Genomic DNA, 13027 nt, shown 5'->3' on the forward strand with positions numbered 1-13027 from the left:
GAATTCTTAAAAGAGAAGAGTGAGTCATCCTGCGCAGTACCAAGCAGGAATCAAATTGCCTCTGGGCATAGAATTACAGGAAAGTAAAGCCAGGGAAATCCTTTTAGTGCTGCAGTAAGAGCACACAGATTACAGGTACTGAATGCTAAATGGATCAGTACAGGAGAGACACATAGCTCTTACTGCTAGCCAGCAGAAGAATTTTATCTAGAATGTCCTAGGTGACCTCAGTGGGAAATTACGTATGCCTGGGTGGTATTCAAGTTACTGAGCTGAGGGTCTTGTATAAGGTAGCCTGAATGATCTAAAAGCAGCCCTAGTTAAAGCACAAAATCTTATCTCAAAACACTTTTAAGTTAGCCTTAAATCCAGTACTTAAAGGAAGTGCATGGAGTGAAGATTCCTGTGACGCGTTATCAGCACCTAGGATTTGAGACATGGAGGAGAATCTCGGAACAGCTTTAAAGCTAACTTTATGCCTTCTTGATCTTGAAATGCTATGAGAACTGCACCATTCTCCTTGTGTATATTAGCACCTGCATAGCCCCTTAATCATTTCAGGGTTGCCTGAAGTCTGCATAATGATGGAGATTGAACCTAATATCCTCTCCACCTTGGCCTGTGACAAAAAAGCCTGCTGGTTTCACAGAATCACAGAGGGTTTGAGGTTGGAACGCCCCTCCAGAAATCGCCTAGTCTGACCTTCCTGCTAAAAGAAGGGTCAACTACAGTAAGTTGCTCAGCACTTTTGAGCATCATCAAAGATAGAGACTCTATAACATCTCTGGGCAACCCGTTACAGAATTTGATCACACTGAGTAAATGAGTTTTTTATTTAAGTTTTCTTTGTTACTTTTAAACATTTCTTTGCCTCTGAAACTGCCTTCTTATTGTATTGTCTGTACCTAGTTCAACTAGACCTAGAAGGCTCACAGCTACTTCAGATGCATTGCTCCTCAGTAATAAGGGCTGGTGTTCTACTGTGCCTTGCTCAACCATTTTATCTGTGACTTATGGGGTAATTCATCAGAGGGGCTTTGCAGGTTGTCTGTATGAAGGTTGTGCAGACTGTGCCACTGTCTAACAGGTAGGATGGTTTATGCCATGATAAATTTCTGTAGCTGCTGCAGTGCCTTTGTTGCCACTAAAAGTAACAATTCCATAACATGGAATTAGCTATTTTCATTGTGGAAGGCTCCATGGAACTGTGGAGCTTGTGTCTTGCAGTCTGCCTCTGCTTAAAGCTCAAATCTCCATCACTGACTCCTACAGTATGGAAGTGCCTATGAAAGTCCATACTGCCTTTGTCATGTCTGGCCTGTCTCAAATAAACCAGGCCAGGTGGGCTTTTTCCTGATCTGTCACGGTAGTGGAAAGTAAATGCACCTAAACTTTTAGGCCACTTTTTCAGACATGTAATGTATTCAACCTGATATGTCCCCACCTGTTTGCAAGCTGCTGGCTTGGGCAACATTATGGTCCACATCCATACCTGGCCTGAAGAGAACCAAGTCTTCCTGCAAGCAGAGGAGTCTTACTCATCACTGCTGGAATGCTGGAATTACAGCCTCCAAACATGCCGTTTTGGTTTTTGTAGCAGGGAGACACAGTAAACAGGCAATTCAAAATAAGCAATTATTTGATAGCTTGGTTGTACTAACCAGCATATTCAATGCCTGCTTTATGCCACCAAACTGAGATGGCAGGTGGTGTCTTACAAATTTTATCCTATTTGCATTACTGTGCTAACAGTATTTGCCATTCTGTCTTCCAGGTCTCTTATTTCTGTGATGTCCTGAGAAGAAATTATTTATTCTAAGAAGTACAAACAAAAATTAATGTTTCTTGATCTCCTCCAAATTTGAAATACAGGAAATGGATGTAAAGTGTGTGATAAACCTGGGACTCACTAGAAAATCTTTGATCAGCTGACCTGGCTGCTGTCTGAGCTGAGAGGTATACAGGTTTCAAAGTGGGAACTGATGCACTCTAAGTCCTGTATGAGAAATTGTGTGGAATATTTCCCTATGGGTGGGTAATTTTGTTGGCTAGTAGTTTTGAGTTAGTTACACTGACCTCTGTAATTCACATAATCTGCTAAAGTATCTTAGGCCCTTTGGATCACGAGGACTCTTTCAGAAACTTCAGGAAAACAGAAGTTCAATAGATTTATGAAGCTACTTGTTTGGCTGATCTTCTGACTATATTAATCAGCTGAATACACTATGTGAAACCTGATGTTTGATTTGCATATGCGTGTGTGCATATGCAGGTGCTGTTTTCATGCAATATGAGGGTTTTTCAGATCCCTGTGGAGAATTTCCTGTAGCAATGATGAGAAAGTAGAATTTGAAAGATGTTTATGAAAAGTCTTAGTACTCTGTTTGGCAATACTTGCACTTTGGTGTGACCACAAAGAAGAATTTTGGAATTGCTTCTGCATTTGCAGCAGGATGGAAAACAAGCCTGGGCACCACCCCTACTTGATGGTGCTTTGGATATAGCTATACAAAGGGAAGGCAGACTACCCCAAAGGTGGTGCTAGATGTTTGCTGCCTGTTGTTGCATGGCAGGCTGTGAGCAAAAAAATTTAGTGAGATATGCACACAGATGTGCCTTATTTCCAGCATTAGCAACAGCTGTAACTCATAATACTTTTCCTGGAAGCCTTTCAGATGCACTGGTGAGGAGAACTGATGCAGAAACTATGGCCTCTGTGGTTGAGAAGATATGATTCCAGGGCCATCCTTTTGTCTGCTTAATGGGAACAGTGACCTTTTCTTTCTCCCACTCTTTTTGACATTTTGGGCTGTAAGCCTTTCATGGCAGAATCTGTTTTATGTTGCATATACTATGCTGAACACCTTGTGCTTGTGATGCTTGTGTGATGTAAAGTGGCTTCCTCTGACATTGTTCTCTAGTAGTTTCTGCAGTGTCTGTCTTTTGCCATCTGATTCTGGCAGTTTACAAAGCATTAGCATTTACTTTATTTTTCATCTTAAACAGCCATTCACCTCATTTTCTTCTTGTCTTTCAGCTCAGCTTCCCTTAGCTTGCCTTGATTGCCATTGGATTTTGGAAGCATGCTGCAGCACTGATTTGCTCACTATCAGTTTCCTAATAGATATGTATATCCTTGTAGGTCTTGTTTGGCTTCACTTCATAAGTAGAGGAGTATACAGTGATGTCAGAAGTGCATCTGGAGTGTGTGCCCTCTGCTCTGCCTCTGCAGAGAGCTGCATGTCCTAGAGGATGGAGTAAAATAAAAAATAAATGCACAGCCATTGATGCTTGCTGAATCCCATCACAATTTGAATATAAACTAGATGACATACTTAGTCACCTAGTTAGTCAGCTGAGTGGAAGACCCAGGTATTTACATCTGTTTTGCAGTTCTGTGAGTTAGTGTTAACTGGGTCTGCAGACATCTCAGAACTAAACTACCAGTAATGGTCAACCAAAAATTATGTATTTCCCCAAGGCTACAAGGACCCTATTCCCTTCTACAGAGAGATATAAATCAGACAAGGATGTCTGTAGCTCACAGGGAATAATTCAGTCTTTTATTAATAAAAAGCTTAATGGATTTTTTCCATCACTCAGCTTCTTTTCATACAAAACAAAAACAATGTCACATGGAGAATCTCTGTATTATTCAAAAGTATGAAATTCTGCAGAATATTTGCAAACATAAACAACAAACCTGAGGTGACCTACACAAGCAAAAATAACTGTATTTTCAGTTGCCAACAGCAGAAGTATGCCAAGAACTGAATGAAAGATCACTGCCAGAAAATCTGCTTTTGAAAATGGGAGGTTGCAGTGGGATACATGATGAGCCTGCTGGAGAATGAGGTTATCTATTCACTTGATAGGTTACCATTGATGCACTTGATTGTGAAATGGCCCTTGCAAGTGGAAATTTAAAAAAAAAAAAAAAAAGAATCCTAGGTATCTAATCCATGTGTATTTCATTTTTATTTTAAAAAGAGATCTTGTTTCCATGAGCAAACCACTAACAAACACAAGTTAGTAGCTTTCCTGCTTGAAAATTCTTGTATCTTCTGCTATGCTGAGACTCATATCCTGTTCTTAACTTAATATGGTTCTTATCTTCCTGTTCTTATCTTAATATGGTAAATTCAAGTAACCTCTGTTTCTTTCCCTTTCTACTTTAGTTCCCCACCATGACTGCAGAGCTGTCTAAAGAAATAATTGAAATATTTTTGCTTATCTTGCATTAATGAAGGAGGAAGAAGTTCTATTTCCGTTGTGTAAATGTAGAAAAGAGGATAAGAGGACTTCTCAAGGTGACAGAATGACATCTAGAGCAAAGCTGTGATTTGAAGCTGAATGTCCCCGAGCCACAGCATTTAGACTATTAAAAGATCTAATATATCAGATATTACTATATTGAAGGCCCCCAAGTCAAGTGCAGACTTTTTTAGGCAGCTTTTTACACCTAATGTGGGTTTTATTCAAGCATTGGTAGCTCTTATCAATAAACTTTGCAAAACTTCATTGTGACTGTTCACCCAGTACATTATTTCTTGTCATGAGAACGCTGCACAGAAGCAGCAACATTAAGAAGAAGATACATTTTGAAGTAGATTTTTGCCTCTTTATTTCTTTCATTAAACTGTCTGTGTCATAAAGGCATTTGAGCACCTGATCCCATTTGGAAGGATTCCATCCCTTTCTAGATTTCTGTCTTTAAAACATTTTGTTGCTTGTTGAAGCCTTCCAGTACCTAAAAATTTTGATTTGTCATGCCCACAGGCTGCCATTCTGTGTAGTAATGATGTATTTTTCCTATGTGCTCCTCTCTCTGCCTGCTTCTGTTTTGCTTTGTTCCTTTAAGCAGCCAGCATATTTGGACAAGATCATCTTTTCCTCTTACCCTATTCAACTATAAAGCCAGTGCAGGAGGTTTTGAGGGCCTACTGAAATACAAACGAGAACTACACAGTTACATTCTAAACTCCCCTTGCCTTTTCTCTGCTGAATCTTGAACCAGGCTTAAATCATCATGCAAGCCAGAGAAGTTGCAAGTCTTCAAGACTGTAAGTGATTCTGCACTGCATACCACTGTTGGGGTAGTTCTTTTCTGATTTTCTGACAGTTTGATCTGTCTTCTCTAGCACTCAGCTCATGCATTTTAACCTTGTCATGGTTATTACCTGTCTCCTGTGGGTTGATTAGTTGGGAAACTGGAGGTAGGTTAGTTCTAGTGTGCAGAACTGTAATAGGTTTCCCCGCACCGGGCAGTTTCTATACTCATTGAGAAATTGTAGCTCCAGAAATATTCTCCTCTTCCCCTCCACCCGTCCATTTTTTATTTTTTTCCTTTTGTTTTTGGCTGCTTAAGCTGCTTCTAAGCAATTTTTATCTAGGGTTGTATTTTTGCTGACTGTAAAGATTCTGCTGATATGTGCTGCTTCCCTGGCTCATTTTGTCCTTTGCAAGCAGCCAGTGCTGGGCTCTCTTACAAAACTGCATCACAGGGAAAGACCTGGGCTTCAAAAGAAAGAGATATGAATAACTAGAAATCCTGAAGGCCATAACAGTCAATTGAGCTCAATATGAATCAGCAGTGTACCAGGTGACCTGGAAGGCCGATGGCATCCTGGCTTGTATCAAAAACAGTGTGGCCAGTAGGTTTAGGGAGGTGATTGTGCCCCTGTACTCAGCATTGGTGAGGCTGCACCTCGAGTACTGTGTGCAGTTCTGGGCTCCTCACCATAAGGACAATGAGGTCCTCGAACGAGTCCAGAAGGTCTATGAATTGTGGAAAAAGGGTCTGAGCATCTGGGAAGAATATAGGAATGTTGTCAGGGGCTGTAGGAATGCGACTAGGAAGGCTAAAGCCCACTTGGAAGTGAAACTGGCAAGGGGGATAAAGGATAATAAAAAGGGTTTTTTTAGATATGTGAGTAAGATAGTAAGAGGATGACCAGGGATAATGTGGGTCCCTTGCTGAATGAGGCGGGTGTCCTGCTAGCTGGGGATGCTGAGAAGGTGGAGATACTAAATGCCTTCTTTCCTTCAGTCTTCACTTCAAAGGCCCCTCTGGACCCACAGACACTGGAAAAAAGTAATAGAGTTTGGGAAGTGAAGAGCTTCCCTCTGGGTGAGGTGGGGGTGGTCCAAGAGCATCTCAAAAGGATTAACACACATAAATCCATGGGCCCGGATGGGATGCATCCACGTGTGCTGAGGGAGCTGGTGGAGGTGATTGCTGAGCTGCTCTCTATCATCTTCGACAGGTCTTGGAGAACAGGAGAAGTGCCTGAGGACTGGAGGATAGCCAGTGTCACTCCGGTCTGGGAGGAGTGATCCGGAGGATCCCAGCAACTATAGGCCAGTCAGCTCACTTCTGTCCCTGGAAAGGTGATGCACCAACATGCAGAAGAACTTTTTCACAGTGAGGGTGAAAGAGCCCTGGGACAGGCTGCCCAGGGAGGTGGTGGAGTTTCCTTCTCTGGAGATATTCTAGACCCACCTTTACGCCTCTCTGTGCAATATGAGCTGGGGAGCTGCTTTGGCAGGGGGGTTGGACCCGATGATCTCTTGAGGTCCCTTCCAACCCCTATGATTCTATGATTCTGTGATTCTATGATCTTTCAAGTGTGTCAAGTTCTTTCTGAATAGCATCCCTTCCCTCCAGCATATTGACCACACCACACAGCCTAGTGTCATCATCAAAATTCCTGAGTGTGTCCTCAATCCCACTGTCCATGTCTCCAACAAAGATGTTAAACAGCACCAGTCACACTACCAAACCCTGAGAAACACCACTCATCACTGGTCTCCACAGTTCCTTACCTACTGAGTGGTCCTTCCATAAAATCCACGTCTCCTGTTTAGAGACAAGGATGTTATATAGGACAGTTCAAATGCTTTGCACAGTTCCAGGTAGATGACATCTGTCCCTCTTTCCTTATCCACCAGTGCTGTAACCCCATCACAGAATGCCACCAAATTTGATAGGCATGCTTTGCCCTTTTTGAAGCCATGTTTGGTGACATGTCACCAGTCACCTTATTTTTCATATACCTGAGCATAGTTTCCAGAGGATCTGCTCCATGATCTTGACAGGCAGAGTGGTAAGACTGACCAGTCTGTAGCATCTTGGGTCTTCCTTTTTTTTTCACCCCTTTTAAAAATTGGGGTTATGTTTCCCCTTTTCCATTCAGTGGGAAATTTACCTGACTTCCAGGACTTCACTAATATGACAGAGAACAGCTTAGCCACTTCATCCAACAGTTTCCTCAGGAGACACAGATTCATTTTGCCAGGTCTAATGGACTTCAGCACATTCAGATTTCTTAGATGGTGTTGAACGTCATCTTCCTCCACAGTAGGTCGTTCTTCATTCTCCAATCTCTGCCTTTTCCTTCTGTGACCTTGACAGTGTGGCTAGAGCCCTTTCTAGTTAAGACTGAGGCAAAAAACCCTTCTCCGTTTCATGGGTATCCAGGTTTCCCATTACATTCTGGAGTGTGCCCACACTTTTCCTTATCTTCCTCCTATACTTATAGAAAGTTTTCTTGTGTTCAATGTCCCTGAGCAGATTTAATTCTATCAGGCCTTTAGCTTTCCTTACCTGATCCCTGATGGTTAACACAGTTTCCCTGTATTCCTCCTAGGCCACCTGCCCTTGCTTCCACCTTCTGTAGGCTTCCTTTTTCGCAAGACCCAGGGGCTCTTGTCCATCCATTAAGGCCTTCTGTGGTGGTTTTTGCCTGACTTTTTTGGGATGCTTTGTTCCTGGGCTTGGAGGAGGTCATCCTTGAATACTAGTCACCTATCTTAGGTGCCTCTTCTCTCCAGGGCTGATACAAAGCAAGTCCCTGAAGAGGCCAAAATTTGCTCTCCTGAAGCCCAGTGAGTTTGCACTCCACCATTTCATGGTCACTGCCACTAAAGCTGCCTTTGAGCATCACATCCTCTGACAACCCCTCCTTGTTGGTGAGAGCAAGATCTAGCATAACACCTCTCCTTGTTTGCTTCTCTATCACTTGGAGGAGGAAAGGACCATCAATACATTCCAGTAATTTCATGGATTGCTTGTGCTCTGCTGTGCTGTCCCTCCAATAGATATCAGGGTGTTTTAAATCTCCCATGAGGACCAGGGATTTTGTAAGTAAGGCTGTTCCTATCTGTCTATAGAAGGTGTCATCCTCCTGGTCTACCTGGTCAGTTGGCCTGTAGTAGACCCTTGCTATAATGTCCTAATTTTAGTTACAAAATGTCTCAAATTATGTTGCCTTTCTCTCTCTCTCTCTCTTTTACAACTTACAAATTTGCAAACCAGTTAAAACACAGTAGCCTCCATCTTGGCTAAGTCTACAGATGGATGTAGACCAGTAGCTTGACTTCTTGGTGAACTGAACAAAGAGGATCTACTGCAGAAAGAAATGGAACTTGTCAGTTTAGTTAATTTCAAGGATGACTTCATTATAAATGAATGACCACTGATGCAAATATTGTTTCATCTATGCCAGAATTTGGCAGTTTGATAGCACAATACATCCAAATTTCTTATTCCAGCACAGCTTTCCTTCCATAGTAGACCATAGCACATTGTAAGGAAAATAACCCAGACCAAGGCAAAAATATGCAACACCGGGAATATAATGTTAATCATCAGGTAAGGAAACCAGAAAGAAGATAGTTAATTGTTCATGACATTTGAATACCTCTAGAGGACAGTCCAGTCTCTTCTGGCAGGCAAGACTGAAGACTGGCTTGAAAAGCAGCTTGTATAACCTTTGCCATTCATGTCAATTTTTCTTTCTGAAGTAAATATTTAACAGTGTATTCAGAGCGAATGCAGCAATGGAATGGAAAAGAATGCTCAGGTTTTGTCACATGCTTGACTGGGTACACTCACCAGACTAAAGACTGGGATGGAACACTGCACTCTATCTGCAAAATCCCACTGATTGCAAAAGAATATGTGAATCTCCAGAGTGAATTAGCTCCCAAAACACTGAATTTCTGCTGGCTGGAAGGAAAACATAAGGATTATTATTAAGGAAGTCATTGTCTGAAAAAAGTAACCATTATGCAACAGCAAATAACCCAGAAGGTGGTTGCTAGTTCCTATTTATACTGAGAAATAGGGTGAAAAAAAATCACTCATAAGGAAAATGTGGCTGTTGGAACATGTGGCTGAGAGGCTTTGTGATGCAGAAAAAGAAGGGCTGTTTTTATGACTCTACACTCCCCAGACTCTCCTCTGTATAACAATATGTATTCTTTCAATCTTAGACTTGGATTAATAAATGGCTCTGTGTATAAGCTGTGTTTTAAAAACAATGTGTTAGAAACCATAGGGCACCTACACTTTGTTCCTATACTGTGTTTACTGCATTTACCAATACAGGCTCTGGGCACACGTGCAGCTGCCCCAGTGTAGGACCAACTTTACTTAAACCAGCCATGACAGATGTATGTGTAGCTCATTCCTGAAGTACTTTAATGATGGCGTGTCTGGGTCTTCCTCAAGAAGGTTGTTCCAATCTAACTATCATTACTGCTAGAAAGCTTTTCCTAGCATGTAGCATTAATCTTTTCTGCCATGATGTAAGATTTGTTGACCTCTCTGCAGGGAAACAGTGTTGTTCTATTCCTTGGATCCAGAATTTCAGTGAGTTTTGCTTGCTCCCTCAGTTTTCCTTTCTACGTCTTTTGTGGTAGTTCTTGTTTTTCTGACATGTCTGCAATGTTCTTGTTACTGTCCTATGGGTTTTCCCTGAAAGTGCTGCATACCGTTTTGAAGGACTATGCTCTAAACAAGTAACAATGCCTTAGAATTTCTGCTAAGGCATGCAGATGTAGAACGTTACTCTACATTTGTTCTCATCCAGCTGATACATCTCTGCACAATGTTTGTTTTTCACCAGCAGTCCAACACCACTTACAGAACTTCACAGCTTGCAGACCACTCCAGACTCTGGAGATTCTGGAATGGCACTGTGGCATTGTCCAGACTGTTATTTCCATCTGACAATCATTGTGGGCAATAGTCCATGTTCAGTGCCTTCCTCTGTTCATCTTCTGCTGCTGGAACATGTGGCTTACCACAGACATATATTCTGGGAATGAGTGGCTCAATAAATTTTGTTACTCTCAGTAACACCTGCTAACAGAAGCCCTGATAGTAATTTTTGTTCTCCTTAAGACCTTTCCCATTTCTCTAACAAGCCCCCTGAAAGCCCTGGGGCTGCTCAGAGAGCCCTGGAGGTGTCTACCAGCGGATGATTGCTTTCACTTGTGTGGGATGAAAGAGATAGGGATTGGGGAAATAAAAGGGAGTCACTGTCTGCATAAAGCTGGTGAACTGGGATTCCCCCAGGCTGTATTTTTATTTTATCTCTTTCCTCTCCTCTTATTACCCCTTGGGTTTAGATTTTAAGAAAGAACAATGTAAAATGTAAAGCTGGAAGTTCTATAAAAAATGCATCATTGAGACTACAGTGGATTGGAGTGACTACCAATGCATGCTGGAAAAAACAATCCGCTAAGGAGTCATTTGCTAATTGCAGTATTTTCCAGTGACTACATGTTCAATGAGGTAACTTACTGTTGAGATACTCCTATAGGTGAAGGTGCTTCTTTCTTTACTGCAAATGCATTCAGAGAAAAGGTAGACCAGATTCAGACTGTATGTATTCCTCTTCCTGTCACTTCCACATAACCTTGGTGTCTTGTAAACATTTTCATTAATGGATTTTTCTTCCCCCCAGTTTCCCTTGATGTGTCTGTTTCCTTCTTTCAATGGAGATTTAAATTAGGGATGAAGTCTGTCATGCTCTTAGTTTAGGATAATTTTTATCTAGTCAGCGTGTCCTGACCTAAGTGTCATCTCACCACTTTTCCCCACAGTCTTCCAGAACAGGTAGTCACAAAGTCATTCTTTGGTTCTCCTTCTGTGTGTGCTGGTTTGCCACTGATGAAGGTGCATGTTGGTGTGCCAAACTGCTGAAGCTTGACACAAACCATGTGTTTGCCTATGAGTACTGCTCTGCCAGCTCAGCTCTCTTGCATGCTCAACTTCATTCATGATTTCTCTCCCTTCATCTTCCCACCCAGGGGTCACAGGGGGTAACAGGGAATGAGGGTTATGGTCAGTTCATCACAAGTTGTTTTCCCTCTTAGTCAGGGGGCATTCCTCACACGCTTTCCCTGCTCCAGCATGTAGTCCCACCCAAAGGAGACAGTCCTCCACCAGCCTCTGCAATGTGAGTCCTTTACCACAGATCTTCAGCTCTTCACGAACTGCCCTAGTATGGGTCACTTCTATGGGATGCAATCTCTCAGGCCCAGACTGCTCCAGCCTGATTGCCCATGAAGTTACAAGTCCCTCCAGAAAACATGGAGAGAGGCCCATGCCAGAGGGCCTTTCTCCATGGGCTACAGATCCTGCCAGGAACTTGCTCCAACGCAGATCACAGTGTCTTCCATATGCTTCCACCTGCTCCAGCATGGGGTCTTTCCATGGTCTGCAGGTGGGATCTCTGCTCTCCACCATCTTCCATGAGCTGCAGGGTAACAGCTGGATCCACCATGGTCTTCTCCACAGGCTGCAGAATAATCTCTTTTCTGGAGCCTGGAGTGCCTCTGACATTGGTGTCTGCAGAGTTTCTTACATCTTCTCACTTCCTTCTCTGGCAGCAGAAAGCAGCCACTTGTAGGTTTTTTTCCTCTTAAATATGTTATGAGAGAGACATTATGACTGTCACTGATTGTCTCAGCCTTGGTCAGCGGTGGGTCCATCCTTGAGCTGGCTGGTATTTGCCCTGTTGGGGCAGAAGCCTTTGCTGCAGACCTTCCTCCTTGACTAGAACCTCGCCATGCAAACCCACAACAGCTCTGTAACACCAGTGTGTTCTGATAGACTAACACTGCGTGCTTAAGCTGTGCCTTCTCTGTGGATAAGCTGTTCTCAGTGCTTTCCCCCCTCTCCTCTGGAGAAGGACAAGGCAGCTACTTTACTCCTGTTGCTGTTTTATGTGTTGATTATGTCCCTCTTAAAAAGGATTTCATGCCAAGATGTGGAAGGTGGGTGTAAGAGGAGAGGGATTTAAAGCTAACTCACAGCTAAATCAAAAGCATCAGTGTATGCTGGTATTGTACACAACAGGGTTTTAAAATTCTTTTTAAGAAAGAAAAAAGAAGTCAGAAAATTCCCTTGTATAAGAGAATCACGGTGAAGGATCTCATGCAGGAGTTACTGTGCTACCTCACTGTGTGCTCTTTGGTGTTTCTCACCTTAGAAGTGGGTCACTATGCAGTGAGGGAAAGGAGAGTCTTGTTCTTCCCTTCTGCAGCACAGGAGCTCTCTGGAAAACTCAAACCTTGCCTCCATTGTTAATAGGCTACTAATTTTAAAATGTATGAAATAGGTAAAGAACAGGGACAGTTCAGTCTTGAGAGCACTGCAGGAGGGCTCCTTCACTGTCGGGTGAGGCACAGCGTAGTTACTCTTTTTAAGGGGCAGAAACAAGCAGGAAACAACACACTGGACAGAAATCAAATTCTTCCCAGTAAAGAAGGGGTTGAACACATAAACACAACCAGTGGTATAGTAAGCAGTGTATTTGTAGAACTGTTTGCCTATGAGGAATCAGCTCTTGAGCTGTGTGTTTGTGGAAGTGAAGAAAAAGAACCACACAAAAATAAAGGTATGAAAGTGAACTCTAGCATTAACTGGATCCAGAGTCCTTTCTGTCTCCCAGCTGCCCAGACAAGATCATCCTTTATTACTGAATGTGAAAGATCATTTCATAAAACTCAGAGGTAGTATTCCTGGTAGTATTATTCTCAAAAATTGACATTTATTAGCTAGAGCACTGAAACAGCTGTGCTTTTAAAGTTACACATTCTTCAGACACAAATACTTTTTAAATTATTATTCTGGGAGGAAAGAATTTCAGTTGTTCTACTGGAGAGAGTTGATGTTTGAGGAAGAATATCTCAGTGGAAGACAACAATTATATGGTATTACTTAGGAGGGTCA

Source organism: Gallinula chloropus (genome assembly GCF_964237585.1).
Source record: "Gallinula chloropus genome assembly, chromosome: Z".
In the NCBI taxonomy this organism is placed as follows: Eukaryota; Metazoa; Chordata; class Aves; order Gruiformes; family Rallidae; genus Gallinula; species Gallinula chloropus.